The sequence below is a fragment of the Podarcis gaigeae genome (assembly GCF_964106915.1).
Source record: "Podarcis gaigeae genome assembly, chromosome: 6".
NCBI lineage: Eukaryota > Metazoa > Chordata > Lepidosauria > Squamata > Lacertidae > Podarcis > Podarcis gaigeae.
Window position 1 is genome coordinate 81,815,122 of NC_139682.1, and position 15,958 is coordinate 81,831,079.

General features: G+C 42.0%; 1 protein-coding gene and 1 long non-coding RNA gene across 8 annotated transcripts in view; one reads left to right on the forward strand and one right to left on the reverse strand.

The window, feature by feature from the left end:
* The window catches only part of KCNT2 (potassium sodium-activated channel subfamily T member 2), a 222,263-nt gene that overhangs the window by 55,521 nt on the left and 150,784 nt on the right, over window positions 1–15,958 (forward strand). The window lies entirely within an intron of this gene.
* LOC310847549 lies at window positions 11,896–15,032 on the reverse strand. Its single transcript, XR_014565892.1, has 2 exons — window positions 14,624–15,032; window positions 11,896–12,600 (listed from the first exon to the last, which is right to left on the reverse strand). It is a non-coding gene; the product is annotated as an uncharacterized lncRNA (long non-coding RNA).

The window sequence follows — 15,958 nt, forward strand, 5'->3', positions numbered from 1 at the left end:
GACTAATGGGAGATGTTGTTCCACAGAAGAGGGGCCACCAAAGACAGAGTCGGCCCACAGGCCCGTTCCTCATGAATCTTATTGGGCATGCATAGCACAACCAGAGCTTGCAATACAGTTGGGCTGGTCATTATGAGAGGAGGCATTCTTTTAAATGTTTGAGGCCTAGATTGTTTAGGACCTGAAATATTTACACTCACATCTTGAATTGGGCCTAGACGACTATGGGAAACCAGTGTAATATTTTCAGAATGGAGGCTATATCCAGGATACCCACTAGCACTCAGGCTGCAGCATTTTGTCCCAATTCAGTTTGAAGGGCAGCCCCATGTGGAGTTAATTACAGTAATCAAACCTGGATGTTTCCAGAAGACCATGGGACATCATCGGGGGGGGGGGGAGGTCTGCTGAAAGAAATTTGCAATAAATGAAAGAGCGCTTTAAATGGTGTACAATTATTGTTAAGTGATGGGAGATGTTGATGAACTAAGCACAAACAATTGGCTTGATTTACAGCAGTTGCCTGACAGTGGTATTCAAAATGGCATATAATCATACATTATAAATGTGTGCATGTGTTTTGTGCATGCAGCAAAGAAAACAAGGAAACACAGAGTACTAACATAGCACAAATTTAGTAGTTTTAGTTTCCATTAAGTATAAACAGGAATGGTTATACTAGTTGCATTTTTGCATGGATGCTTAAGATTGCATTGTTATAACCATTGATAGTAGGGCTTACTTTCAGGAAAGTAGGCACTAAATTACAGCATTAGTATCCCAATGGGTTTGTTTTCTGTTTGGGATCCAGCAGTGAACTGCTATGCTGCATGCTGCCTCAGATTTGCATGCCTTTTTGTCCAGCTCTTCTGTTCTGAGTCTTTCTATATATTACTTGTGCATGTGTGTCTGTGTGGTGCTGGCCATTGCAAATGGAAAAATTGCCTCTTCATTCTTATCCAGCAAATTCATTGGCTGTGGCTAGTTTAAACAAGGGAATATTATCCATGAATAAAAGATGCCAGTTCTTCGCATTCCTCTGCCTTGGGACCAAACTGGTTATTTTGTATATATTTTTCAAGACTGATTTTCACTGAAGAAGAAAATAAATAAATCCAGGGAGGCTGACATTGGGAGCAAAGGACTAGGTGGGGAGAGGTGTTTTCTTACAGTTCAAAATTACCACCATCACCCATGCCAAGCTGTTTTTCCTTCTGTCGAAAATCTTTTTTGTCTTGTGAGTGTGTGTTGGGGGGAGAAAAGCAAGTTGAGGTGATCTTAATTAGAAAATTGGTCCCTGAGAAAAAGATTAAGCAATCCTCCTCACTGACTACTCTTCCGATCAAATCTGCACCCTCTTCAGACTGCTCTTTGTTCCTATTAAATATCTGGAGCCATACATGAATTTGCATGAAACATTTAGTTTGGTCCGCACAGTACAGCATTTATCTCACTTGGAAAGCTATGGATTTGCTGCGCAGAACCCGAAACTAGCATTCTCAAATTACTTCTGTATTGAGCTGACAATAGTGATTATAATTAATTGCCGGAGTAACTAACTGAGTTGAAAATCTCTCTATATTCTGCAGCCAGCCTACAACGTTGGCTAGAAAATGGATGTCAACGATTCTCCTAAAATTGATGCTATGAATTGAAGCTTGTCCCAGGCTTCACTTTGGGATTCATGTTCAGTTTTCTCTGCTGCTGCTTATATAGACTTCCCAAGATAATGCTGAATGAAATAGATCGGCCTCTGCCAATGTAACCCGCATGGCCATCTGGATTCTTGTGAAGCTAAGACAAAACACATGATTTTTATTCTGAGCTTGTTCTCAAGGAGCACTTGAAATGGTGGTGGGAGTTTTCACATGCCACGATCTGGAGAGTCGTACTGCATGCTGAAGAGATCTAACGCATACAGGGTTTATCAGATTCTCCAGTCACAGACCAGCATAGCTACTGCTGCCCCTAAATTCAAATATGCATTGTGTCTTTTTCCAAACATTGCTTCATTTGCATACATGTGGTTTGGAGTTAATCTGCATGTGTGCCGGTGATTTTGTATTAAGCAGTCTGATTAAAATGAAGCTGAGCCTGTTACTTTGGCAGTGAACAAGTCCTATCACCTGAATAAGGGCATATGGGGACAGGCTGTAGTTTGATGCCAGAGCCTGTGTCTTGCATGCAGGAAGTCTCAAGAGTATCCTGTGCTGATAAATAGATATTGGGTAGCAGGACTGGGAAAGACTGCTGGTACGTTCAGTTAGAAGGCACTATAGCAAAATTGGTGAAGCATCCAAGAACTTCTGCTATCCAAAGCAAGCAGTGCTGATCTAGATGGACTAATGGTCTATATTTTATGATCATTTCACACTATTTTATACACATATGTGCAGGAGCTGTGTCAGGGTAAAAGACCAGCAGATTGAACTGGTTGGCATCCTAAAATGGAGGAGGACTGTCTACATTTTCAAAGAAGGTCTACACAAAGAGCCCCCTAACCCATTAAGACGTCTTAAATCCAGAGTCTCAGATTCCCAGCTACACCACTGCACACGTGTATTTTCCTGAGTGCTTCATCCCTTTAACCTTGCCCCTTTTAACAAAGTCCACTGGATGACTGAAACTTCATAATCAATGTTTTTATTGAGTTGTAAGTGGCACTTAGTGCAGTATGTATAATGCCAGGGTGCAGAGCTAAAATATCAAAATTTAAATGTAAGCACACTTCTCTTATTATAGATAGACAAAAGCTTTTTCTTCTTCTGGAAATGGGATTTGAAAACAGTAGTTTTGTGTTCTGTTTCTTTATGGGCTTCAAATTGTCTTAGCACTAGCCATTTCCTATAAAACACAATTCAAGTTTGAAAATTCTGCTTTCTAGTAATACAGTAGGCAATAACAACATGTGCAAATGTACAGTTCCATCTTTCCATTTATTTGGGTACCCTTTTTCTTCCTTCTGTTGTGATTCTTCCTTCTGCTGTGTTTTGAATGCCATTGAAACATTTATTCTCTGATCTCCTGTAATATTCCAACTTTGACAGTTGTGTGACTGGCATCTTTGATGCTGTAATGGGCTGTATGGTACTTCGAAATGTTAATAGTAAGATACTTTCCTTCCTTAAATTCAGATTTCCAATTTGTCTGCAACAAAACTTTTTGGTTGTTTTCTGTTCAGTGTTGATGCCAACTTTCTCTGGATTACTTATCCATTTTGATATCTACTGGATACTGTTAGCATGATGGCATAACTTAATATTTTGCACAGTCAGATCCCTCTTCTCCCAGAAAATAAACTTCAGTCATATGCCTGTTATTACAATGCCTTTAGATCTCTTTATGTTCTGTTTAAATTGAGCAATTTAAGTTCTGCCAAGTTCTCAGTTGATTCCGTTTCCTAATCTTACTGAAAGTATCAATGATCTGGGGTAAGATTATAATTTTTATCGGCACAATGCGACCATAGCTGCTACAGATCCAATTTAGACATTTTTTCTGACTACTTGCATTTAAAATACAATTTATCTTAATTGTTACTACAGCTTGCTTTTAATTTCTTGTCAAATAGATCCCCAGAAATGGCACTGCCTATTTAGTCAATTGTAACATAGTCCTCGTTACACACAGACACATACATACGTATGTATATATATTTATCTGCCATTTCTTAAACTGTGCAGCTACTATTTCTGCATGCGTACTTTATTTAGGGCACAGTCCTATGATGCCTGCAAAGGTTCTAGAAAAATATAATTTAATTCTTGAACCAACCAGGATTTTTTTTCAGCTGGAGTTCAGTTCCAGCACCTCTCAGGTGGGTGCCATTGCCATTATAAGAGAACAAGGGAGACATTCCTAGTGAGTTTCAGCTCCATTTTTTCTAGAAAAATAGCACTGAAACCAATCATGTTGGATCAGTATTGCCTGTACAGAAGGAACAGATCACACCTGAACCGGGATGGGTCTTAAGTGTTGGTACTTAAAATGAAAAGAAGAAGAAGAAGATGGCAGGTTATTTGAACTAATTGATGGGAGATGAGAAGCGACTGGTTCTCAGCAAATCATCCCCCAAGGATGAGGGTGCAAGAGGGTCCAATGTTTCTGAGTGTTCAAATGGAGGAGAATGTAGAGGCTCACGGCAGCAATTCAGAGAGGCCAAAGCAGTGTAGGGTAAAACACACATAACAAAGGCATTTGGAAAGATACAGTTTTATATGCTGATGCTAAAAGACTTCAAGCCTGGTAGGATGCTTGGTTGTGTAGAAGAGTGTAGATATCGGGGGACATAACATAAACTTAGACAGCATCTTAAAAAGTAGAGGCATCACCTTGCCAACAAAGGTCCGTATAGTAAAAGCTATGGTTTCCCCAGTAGTGATGTATGGAAGTGAGAGCTGGACCATAAAAAAGGCTGATCGCCAAAGAATTGATGCTTTTGAATTATGGTGCTGGAGGAGACTCTTGAGAGTCCCATGGACTGCAAGAAGATCAAACCTGTCTATTCTTAAGGAAATGAGCCCTGAGTGCTCACTGGAAGGACAGATTGTGAAGCTGAGGCTCCAATACTTTGGCCACCTCATGAGAAGAGAAGACTCCCTGGAAAAGATGTTGGGAAAGATGGAGGGCACAAGGAGAAGGGTACGACAGAGGACGAGATGGTTTGACAGTGTTCTCGAAGCTACCAGCATGATTTTGACTAAACTGCGGGAGGCAGTGGAAGACAGGAGTGCCTGGCGTGCTCTGGTCCATGGGGTCACGAAGAGTCGGACACGACTAAACGACTAAACAACAACAACAAAACATAAACCTGGTAGAATAGAGGAAAGCAGTGGGGCACAGTTACCTTTGAAAACAATTTTGATAGGAAGAACAGGGAAAGGGTATACTAGTGGTGGTTTTGTTCTGTAAATATTGTTTGGCTCTTTGAAGCCTCCACTGTTGATTCTGCAGGGCTTAACCCTATCTACTGTGCTGCTTAACACCAACCTGAAACTGCTGAGTGAAGTCATCCAGAGTTTTGAAGTGCATCATGAGTATGTTGAGAGCAACACAGCTCTATTTCTCCTTGTCATCTCAACCAGTGTGGCGGTGGATGTGTTGAACCAGTATCTGACCTTGACAATGGACTGGATGAAGCTCTAAGACAGAGACATTGTTAGTGGCTGGTTCCTCTGTCTGAAGTGCAACTGTTTTCTTCCTGGAATCCCATTCTAGAAGGAGCAGGTGCACAGCTTGGAGCTCCTCTTGGATTTACTGTTGTCCCCATGGGATGCCCTTTACAAGGTTGGGCTGGTGCCTTAGCTGTGACCCTGTTTGTATGGGGATAGCCTGGTTTCTGTGATCTGTGCTTTGGTGACCTCAAAGGCAGATTGCGATACTGGGTTGTATTTCGGCTTCTGTTTTCAACAAGGTTCAGAAACGGCAGGCACGGTCAGATTATTTACTGGAACTGGCACTCTGAATTTATAACTCCAGTTCTAGCCAAATGCACTAGTTTCCCATTTGTTTCTTCACAAAGCGATACAAAGGCTTTTCCTAGCTCAGGCCCACAATACCTCAATAATCACCTTTCCCCAAAGGATTTACCGTATTTTTTGCTCTATAAGACTCACCTTTTCCCTCCTAAAAAGTAAGGGGAAATGTGTGTGTGTCTTATGGAGCGAATGCAGGCTGCACAGCTATCCCAGAAGCCAGAACAGCAAGAGAGATTGCTGCTTTCACTGCACAGCGATCCCTCTTGCTGTTTTGGCTTCTGAGATTCAGAATATTTTTTTTCTTGTTTTCCTCCTCCAAAAACTAGGTGCGTCTTGTGGTCTGGTGCGTTTTATAGAGTGAAAAATACGGTACTCTAATCCAGGGATTGTGATCTGACGTCCTTCACTGATAGCCCCTTTAAAGAGAATAGAACTTTCTGTGGTATCCCTCCCTTGCTCCTGATTTTGGGATTCTCTCCTGTGCTAGGCTAGTGTCAAAATTGCCCTTTTTTTCCTCCACCATGTGAAAACTTACTTATGTGCACAATATTAATATTCTGGCTTTCAGTGGCTACTTTTGATGTTCCTGTCTGTGCTGGCTAGGGGTGGTTCTTTTCTTTTTACAAAGCATTTCTAAATGAAAACCATTTGTAAATTTGTATTGTTTTACTGGATACATTGTTACATCTGGTCATTGTTTTGCTTTTCTTTCCACAAGTTGCTTCGGGGCCTCGAAGCGATGAATAAATTTAATAAAGTTTAATAAATATATAAATTCACCTCTTTGATAATGTAATAAGCCTAAGGACGATGTACCTCCTAGCTTATAAATCATATAGGGGACAAGAAAGGCAAAGAAGCACAGGAAGAACAAAATGTTGTTCTGTGACAACTTATTTGGTACTAATGATTGTGCAGGGCTCTGCAAAATAATCACGTTAACCAACGCACTGGCCTTCCTGCCTCATAAAAAAAAAATCCCCTTAATAGTCTATTGAGCAGTCTTGAGTTTCAAGCTGTTGGTAAAAGCAAAACTATACTCAAAACGTGAAAAGACTGTGGAGGTAAATATATCCCAATAAACGTGGGGGAAAGCGTTTTCAAGCTCATACTTTGGAGTGAAAGAGCAGAAACCGAATTCACTTCAAAAGAACACAGAAGAAAAGCACCATGTCCCCCAGACTAGTTCCCTGTGGATCCACGTTTGTACCTTTTCCGGGACTTCAACCTCCAAGCTTCGATTCTGGACTGAGGTAATTGTGCTAGTGTGTGTTTCTAATGTAGACTGGGAAGCAGTGGCTGCTAACTTGTAGCAAGCCCTGTGTATTCATGTTTATGCTGCTGCTACTTTGTTGCTCAAGTAAAGGACTGAAATGGCATTCTTATTACAGATATAGCAATACAACAGGATAGTTAAACCTCAGGTTGAGCTGAAAAGTTTGAAGCGTTTTGTACGATCATCTCTTAACATATCGCGTGCATTAGATATTACCACAAAAATAAGTGTTTCTATTTTCCAGGGATAAATTTTGCATTCTTGGCAGACCCTTCCACTTACGTTGATGGTAATTACCTAGGCTACAATTCTGATTTTTGCTAAGTGATGTGAGCACCTGCCTGCCATTAAAAGCCATTAAAAATTAAGTGCAAGACTGTTTTTAGCAAAAAAAAAAAATAATAATTCTCAAAGAGAGACATCTAAGCCATTTTATTTGAGAGGCGCATTGTAATTTAATTAGTAAAAAAATCTGAAAGGGGAGAAAACACCCATTTTCCTTGGCTCTCCGGTGTTGTGGTATATTTAGGATCCCATCTGCCATGGTGTTTTTCAGAGGTAATTTGAACATTGCTAAACATAGTTGTCCATGCTCCCTTTCCTCCTCCCCTTCTTAATCTCCTTTACTTAAATTATTTGAGTTCTTGGGAAAGAGAACTTTCTGCTTTCAAGAACACGTTGTGCCTTTTCTATAGGATACAATAGAATTGTAACCTCTGCTTTAGCACAAGGTGTCTTCTTCTGAAGTGTTTATATGGCCTGCCAGGGTTTTTAAGGCACTTGCTGCTATGTCTGGCATTTAAGCTGAATGCCATTTAATGAAAAGAGAGATACTCCTATAGAAACCTCCAACAATAAGGCAGAATAAAGAACTGAGGGATGTAGATGTCGCACAGAAACAAACAAAAAATTGACTGTGCATGTTGTAGGCTCCAGACTTCAATGAATGTTGGCATTTGTATGTAAACATCCCTGATGGTCCCAGGTGAATTTTGTGAGAGGAGATAAATTTGCTTTCTTTTCAGACATACACCACTGAACATTGACAATCTGTTTCTTCAGTTTTCAGCTATCAAAACAACAACAACAAAAAAACAGCCTCATCAATTGGTCTGAACTGAGACCTTCATTAAATTCTAGGCATCTACTGTAGCAAATATTTTTGTTTTCTATACATGTTATAATTATCTTCTCCATGAAATGCTTGTATGCAAATAGGTACTCTGCACCATATGTTTAAAGCAGTTGTTTCTTTACGGGAAACAAGAAAGCAAAATTAAGTTTAACATGTTACAGAATGATCACTGAAGAACTTTATTTTTTTTATTTTGCAAGGGCATCATATGAATGGTTGCTCTGTGCGTTGATTCATTGTTACATGAGGTTTCTGCTATTTTATCTAAAACACAGGGCTGGTTCCAGGTTGTTTGTTTTTTGGAGAATGTGTGTGACCTCAGCGGTCCTCCTCATTGAGTGAGTTCACCTTCTCACTTCTCTTCCAGCTGTCCGTTCTGTCACAGTCCAGTTCACGGGCGATCAAAGTCCTGGCTGGGGACATCAGGACCGGGGGCAAGATGGCAGGGTGGGAGCAGGAACGGGGGTCCAAAAACCAGGAGTCAGGAAGCCAAGAGTCTGAGGGTCAGAGAGCTGGGAGTCAAGAAGCCAAGGGTCCGAGGATCAGGAAGCAAGGAGCCATGAAGCTGAGGTTCAAGGATCAGGAAACAAGAAGCGAAACACAGCAAGGCAGGGAGCATGTTGCTGTGGCAAAGAACCAAAGGGAAATGCTGACCTTATATCCCTTCCCAGCCCTTGCCCCCAGGTGCTGTGAGTTACCAATCAGCCTCACCTGTGAGGCCACGCATTGCCTCTTCAGAACAAACTTAGGAAGGCCCCAGTCCTGCAAAGTCCTGTTGGTCACCGGGCCTGGCTCCTGCACACACACCTGACACATTCTCTCCCACTCTGGATGGCTTCCCACACATAAAAACATAGTAAAACATCAAATATTAAAAACTTCCTGATACAGGGCTGCCTTCAGAGGTCTTCTAAAAGTCAGATAGTCTTTGTCTTCTTGACATCTGATGGGAGGGCGTTCCACAGGGAGGACACCTCTGCTGAGAAGACCCTCTGCCTGGTTCCCTGCAACCTCACTTCTCACAGTGAGGGAGCTACCAAGGAGGCCCTTGGAGCTGGACCTCAGTCTCTGGGCTGGACAATGGAGGTGAAGATGCTCCTTCAGGTATACAGGGCCAAGGCTGTTTAGGACTTTAAAGGTCAGCACCAACACTTTGAATTGTGCTCGGAAACGTACTGGGAGCCAATGTAGATCCTTTAGGACCAGTGTGATATAGACAACAGACTGAGGAGGCACTCAGGCAACGTGGTCACAGTCTCTCTCCCACCCCACCCTAGTGAAATTACTATATCTCTAAGTTGTAGTAATTATTTCTGAATTATCTATACGTATAATTAAGCCTGCAGGAAGGTGTGTCCTCTTTTGTTCTGTGTGGGTTTTTTTTTGAGGGGGGGGGGAGTGATTCATTTTCTTCCCAGCTGGGAATAATGCTCTCACAACAGCTAGGAAGTGCAATATAGTATTTTCATTTTACCATGAGACCATGGAAATGTGAACCCCAAAATATTTCACTAACATAGCAATTTTGAGTAAGAAGAAGGGGGCACGGTCAGGTGCATGATTTTTGTATCAGAAGGTCCCACATTTGCTGTTTAGCGGCAGCAGAAATGGAGAAAGTGCTGATTGCGACAAACCCAAAATAGAAATTGCTGTCTCCTTACACTCCTGTTCCACTTCCACTTCCTATTTCGTGTTCCATTTTTTATTTCATTTTGTTTGCTCAGAAAGAGAAAGCAGACAAATGGCACTCACAGACATGTGGAATAGTGTTGTTCAAGAGTCTAATACGCAATGCTGGTTTGTATATTAGCATTTGCAACTTTCTCAATTGGTGCGAGCCTCCTGGCAGGTGTTAATCGTATTGTTTAATTGCTTTAAAATGATGGATGTAAATGTAGGAACCAGAGGAGTGGCGAGGAGTTCTTATTGCATTTTCAGGGTATGGTCTGTAACTGAAGTAATTATTGTGAACAATGATTTCTTAATGTGTTTAAGTCTCGCAAGAGAATAACACCAGATTGAGTATAACAACAGCTTATTCACTAAGCTAATTCCTTCAGGAAATACTGTGAGGACTGTGAAATGTGAACGGCCCATTGTGTATGTCTGTTTTTCAAGTGGCAACTCAGAGGAAGTGTAACATCACTAAGAAACAGAGTACCGTATTTTTCGCCCTATAGGACGCACTTTTCCCCCTCCAAAAATGAAGGGGAAATGTGTGTGCATCCTATGGGGCGAATACAGGCTTCAGGAAGCTCTGTGCAACCCTCTGGAGGCCGGCACCAAGCCGTGCCGGCCTCCGGAGGGTCGCGCAGAGCTGCCTGCATTCTGAAGCTCTTCAGCGCGCCCAGGCTTCACACAGCTGTCCGCAAGCCTGGGGAGACCAGTGCGGCTCCCTAGGCTTGCGGATAGCAGGCTGTTCTGGGGGCTGGGGTCGGGGGAAGCTTGGGCTTCCCCTGCGCCAGCCCCGTGCCTGGGTGGGGGGGAAATATTTTTTTTCTTTATTTCCCCCCCCCCCAAAAAAAAACTAGGTGCGTCCTATAGGGCAGTGCGTCCTATGGGGCGAAAAATACGGTATATTTTACAAGAGAAACAAATCACAACTATATAGAAGAACTGAATTAGTGATTGACATCAAACTCCAGAGAAAACTTACTAATGCTAGTTTACCTTCTCAGAACAGAGTAAAAGGGTAGTAGATTACTAAGATTTAGCATGGCTTTCTCAAAAACAAGTCATGCAAGACAAATCTCATTGTTTTTTGATGGAGCTGCAGGCTTGGTGGATCAGGGGAATGCTGTGGACATAGTGTATCTTGAATTCAGTAAAGCTTTTGACAAGGCCCCCAATGGTATTTTTTGTGAGGAAGCTGGCAGAATGTGGGTGGAATGAGCTAACGGTTCATTTTAACTATTGTCACCCAAAACTGGGTGGGAAAGAGCCAGTGGTGGTGTAGTGGTTAAGAGCGGTGGACTCGTAATCTGGTGAACTGGGTTCGATTCCCCGCTCCTCCACATGCAGCTGCTGGGCGACCTTGGGCTAGTCACACTTCTCTGAAGTCTCTCAGCCCCACTCACCCCACAGAGTGTTTGTTGTGGGGGAGGAAGGGAAAAGGAGATTGTTAGCTGCTTTGAGACTCCTTTGGGTAGTGATAAAGCGGGATATCAAATCCAAACTCTTCTTCTTCTTCTTCCTCTCAGTCTCAGCAAATAGGTGATTGAATAGCCTGCCCGTTGTTGTTACTGAGGTAGTAAAACCTACAATATTTCTGGGCTATAACACTTCAGTTTGCAGTTGGGAGTGCTCATGATTGGAGGCAACAATGCTTCTGAATACCAGTTGCTGGAAAACACAGGAGTGGAGAGTGGTTTTGTGTTCGAATCCTGTTTGTGGGTTTCCCATGGGCATCTGACCACTGTGAGAACAGGATGCTGGACAAGATAGGTCACTGGCTGGCTACTGCTGGCTTTTTCATGATCTTAGGCTCTTTTGATGGAATAGTTGACTAGTTTCCCCTTCTCACTGTACTCCCCCCCCAAAAAACCCTAACACCTTAAGAAGAAGAATTCTAGCCTACTGCTCTTTTAGCATACACTTTTTCCTCTGTGCAGATATTTGTTTTCTAATTTATTTACAGTTCTAGGAAGCATATGAAACAATCATGGAACTCACGTCAATTGACTTCAGGCAAATGTATTTGCTGCATCCTTTCCAGTGTCAGCTAAAAACATTTCTTTTTAGGCAAGCCATAAACTTGACACGTATTTTAAGCTGTAACCTTAGCTTATAATGTAAATTTTTGATTATTTTTTTGATTATTTTTTCCGTTTTCGAAACTTGTTTTTAAGTTTGGTTTTTTGGGGGGCAGTTTTAATGTACTGTATATTGTATATATTTTGTAATCCGTTTGAAGGTTTTACATACAATTAAGCAGTGTATAATTGAAAAATAGTGAAAATCAGTAGCAACAACATCAACAACAGTAGAAGAAAGAAAAGGAGAAGAACTGAAATAGAAAATCTTCTTCCCCAAAAGGGAACTGAATTGTTTCTCTTTCCTGGTCTAGCGCTTATATTCCCAATCTCTTTATCTGCTTCCAACTGTTAATTTGCACTTGTGCAGGGAAGGAGATTTCTGATGTCAGCTGTTCTATCTCTTTGCATTGACAGTAGAGCCCTTAGGATGTTGGAGATTTATGGCTCGTCCACTGGGATGTTTTAAGAGGTGATGGCTTTTCAACACTTGATTCCTGAGGATCTTCCACACACTTGATGCTCCATAATTTGCTTTTTCAAGTCCTTCCCAGCCTCTGTGTTTTCCAAGAACCTCTTTGGCTTCCACTGTTTTGGCATTCACCACCTCACTTTTCATGCAACTGTGAACATTCACCTTTTAAGCAGGGGTTTATTGCCTTCCTCCCCTCCGATAATCTGCCTCCGTATAGCCATGCCTATATTTTTAAGTTCTAGGGTTTTCAATTGTCATTGTTGACACCAGCGACAACTTTTCAACTGAATTGCTTTTGTCAATCCATATCAGAGTGTGAATGAGTGCGTGTAGGAAGATCTGTTGTCATAGATTGAAAAGAATACCTGCTGACTATTTCTTGTCAACAATCAGCTTTAAAAGATATTAAGTAAACTGCTTCAGGCACTTGACAGAAACCATAGAATAGTAGAATTGTAGAGTCGGAAGGGACCCAAGTCCAAGCCCTGCAATGGAAAAGAATTCAAATGAAGGCTGCTGTGTATGAAAATATTGATGGACTATATACATAAATTGCCCTTTTCATATTGCTGTACTCATATTTGAGTTTTGCCCCATCTTAGACTGGGCAATGGCTAGCCTACCTTTTAACTCTTTCAGTGCATTGGGGAAGGCAATTGTGCCCTCTCTCACCCTTTCCCCCTCCAGTATTATTGCCTGCAGTCTCTTCCACCTGCTGTGAGCAGTGATGATAACGTGGTTTTCTAGGTCCAGTACACTGTATGGATTGGATTCTCTTCCCCATTTGCAAAAGCGGATACAAATTTCCACAAAATTTGCATACACCTTCAGTTATATACAAATCGTTACCCTCCTGTCTGAGTGGGGCACAGGACCTGAGGTGAATTGAGGGCCACACACAAGTAATAAGGCAGGCATATTGTCAACAGGTGAAGCTTTCCCCATAACTGGATTTCCGTACTAGAAAAAGCTTCATCCATTGAATTTCTAGCTGCTGTGCAGCTGTTAAAGGTTCAAGAGCCCAGTTCTCCCCCAGTGCCAACCTCAAACCACACAAAGAACTCACGTTTCATGAGTTGCAAACTAGTTATGCTACTGTAGGTCTTTCTTCAATTGCTGAATTGTAGCCAGCACAAAAACATCACCTTGTGCCATGTGACATTGTTTTGAGAGATGGTTTAATGTTCCTTTAATTGGCTTTAAAATGTACTACAAATAAAGTCAGTTAGGTACTTATTGCTATTATAATGCTGTGAGTCATCTCAAGGTGCTGTAAATCTCCAAGTCTGAACTTTCCTAGTATGTAAAATAAAAAAGACATTGTAATGGGTTGTCGCGGTAATGAGGCTACCTCTAGAAATAATGAGCCACAGGATCTTCTGTGCTCCAATCGATCACTGTGTAAATTTCCTGTTTTATCCAAAGCAAATTTCGGCTACAAGGGAAGAGAGTGTGCCTGGGATCCGAGCCTTGTAGGATGCATAAATTGCATTCATTTAAGCCAAACATTTCTATCATGAATAGATGAATAAAAATGGATTTTGACAGGATTATTCGGTTGTGAAATGCTCTAATGTGCCAACATATTTCGAGTCTAGACTTTGATGGCAGGTTAGGGTGATTGATGAGTGAAATGTTCACAGACCATGTATCCATTAGTAAATCTCTGCATCGCTTTGGAAATCTTAGTATGGTGAGGTGGAGGTTTTTATATATTGCAGTTCTGTTGCCTTCGTTCAGGATTAGTCTGCTGTTTGGCTGTTAGTATAGTACCTTCACCTGAAAGTAATTATTCTGAATATTCATGCTTAGAGAACCTTAGTTTTGGATATTGTAAGAACTTGGCACAGCTGTGAAGAGTAGCAATATTTCCTTAGTAGTTCTAAACAGTGCTTTTTTTCTAGAAAAATAGGTGCCGGTACTCACCATGAAATTGTTACAATAAATGCCACACTTTTTAATGATGAAAAAAAGAGGTGCCAGTCCTGCGTACCTTTGAGGAGCTCCTGAGAAAAAGCACTGGTTCTAAGTATCAAATAATGCCTTTCCTTGATTTTTGTTCTTGAATTATTCCCCAGAAAATGATAAACATGGACCCAGTGCACAGAAAATTATAAGATGAGCTCTAGACCTTATAGATCTGACAGAGGGTGAGATCTGGGTGCTTTGGATGTCATGATTTCATGATTCTCCTGTGTATGTGTGTGTGTGTGTGTGTGTGTGTGTGTGTGTGCAAGCAACGGAAGCAGCAAAAAACCTCTTCCTAGCTGCCTCAGCTGCTACTTGGTAGATGCAGTTATGTGCTCTAGCAAGTGCTCTGCCGGCTTCAAGTTTTATGCCACTTGCTCCAGTCCTTTCTTGACTGTTTCATCACCTGCAGCTCTTCAGTGACCCAGGAGCTTCCTGGGCTCCACTATGCTAAAGAAGGATCATAAGAAGGGTTGTGTCAATGGCCCTCATCATCCCACCATTCCACAGCGAGACAGGATCCTCAGCAGAATCACTCACTCTATCCATTGTAGAAACACCCAGAGCATTCAGGTATCCATCCGTTTCCATTAGTCTCCAAGATGGGCCATCTTAACCTCTCCTCTGCAGGGTAGGTTAGCTGGTACGAGTCCAAACTTCACCAGGAAGTGGTCAGTCCATGGCAAATGGGTGATTCCTACCTCCCTGTATGCAGACAGCCTGCATATCACTTTATATTCATTAGAGATCCATTGGTGTAGGATTAAAATTGCCCCCTTTTTGAGCACCTGTGGCACAAATAAAAGAAAATAATTTCCAAGTGACCAGACAAGGAAATATTTTGTATTTTGAAAGATGGTTCTTTCCTTTCAGGCTGTTGCTGACTTTCAACACTGCTAATGTGTAAGCAGTTCATGTGTTTATGGCTAGTAAAAAGAGCTGGTAATTTTTGAAGATTCCTTTGTGAAGCTGTGTTAGTGTGCTAAAATGCATCGAGAGGTCCCTGTGTGCAACAAGGGTCCGTTATAGAATCAGAAAGGCACAGAATTATAGAGTTGAAAGGGATCCGGGGGTCATCTAGTCCGATGCCCAGCAATCCAAGAATCACAACACATGGTCCCCCTTCTGGTTCTAAACCATACCTAACCCTGCTTAGCTTTGCAAAGGTGCTATCAGCTTTATTGCCAGAAGGACAACTGAAACTTTTCTGAGTGTGTTGATTTTAGTGCCTTCTAAGCATCGTTGGCCCATTCATCCTCTTCATTCATTTATTGCTTCTTGATTAAACCTATTTATTTGCTTCCCCACTTAAACTGAATCAGTTGAGGACAGCATTCCTTCAGGGGAAATTTGTCAGGGAGTGCATGCTAGTGATGGGAACACATGAAGCTGCTTAATACTGGATCAGCCCATTCGCTTACCCAGATCAGTATTCTCAATTCTGACAGCAATTCCTGTGATTTCAATCATGTACATGAAGAGTGGAGGTGTGGGGAGAGGATATATATGCTTTTTTCTGGTGGTACGCAACGGCACACAGTATCGCCATCCTTCGGGGGGGAAGGTGGCAGAAGGGCTCTTGGACCCCATCAGAACATTGCACCTCCTTCCCCAAATCTGGGAAGTGTTTGCCCAGCTTAGAGCAGGAGGTGCTCTGACAGGATCCTGGAACTCTGCTGCCTCCTTCCCAAAACCAGATTCTTCACCTGAGCGGCAGTGCCCCAGTAGGTGGATGGACAGGCAAGGGGTCTCAAACAGCTAACCCGCCCTCACCATCCAGCATTGGTGCCAGGTTTCACCCCCACCCCGCCATGGGCTGGCCCCTCTCCCTATTTGCTGGTGAGTACCTGCCCTTTTTTTCTAGAATTAAAGCAC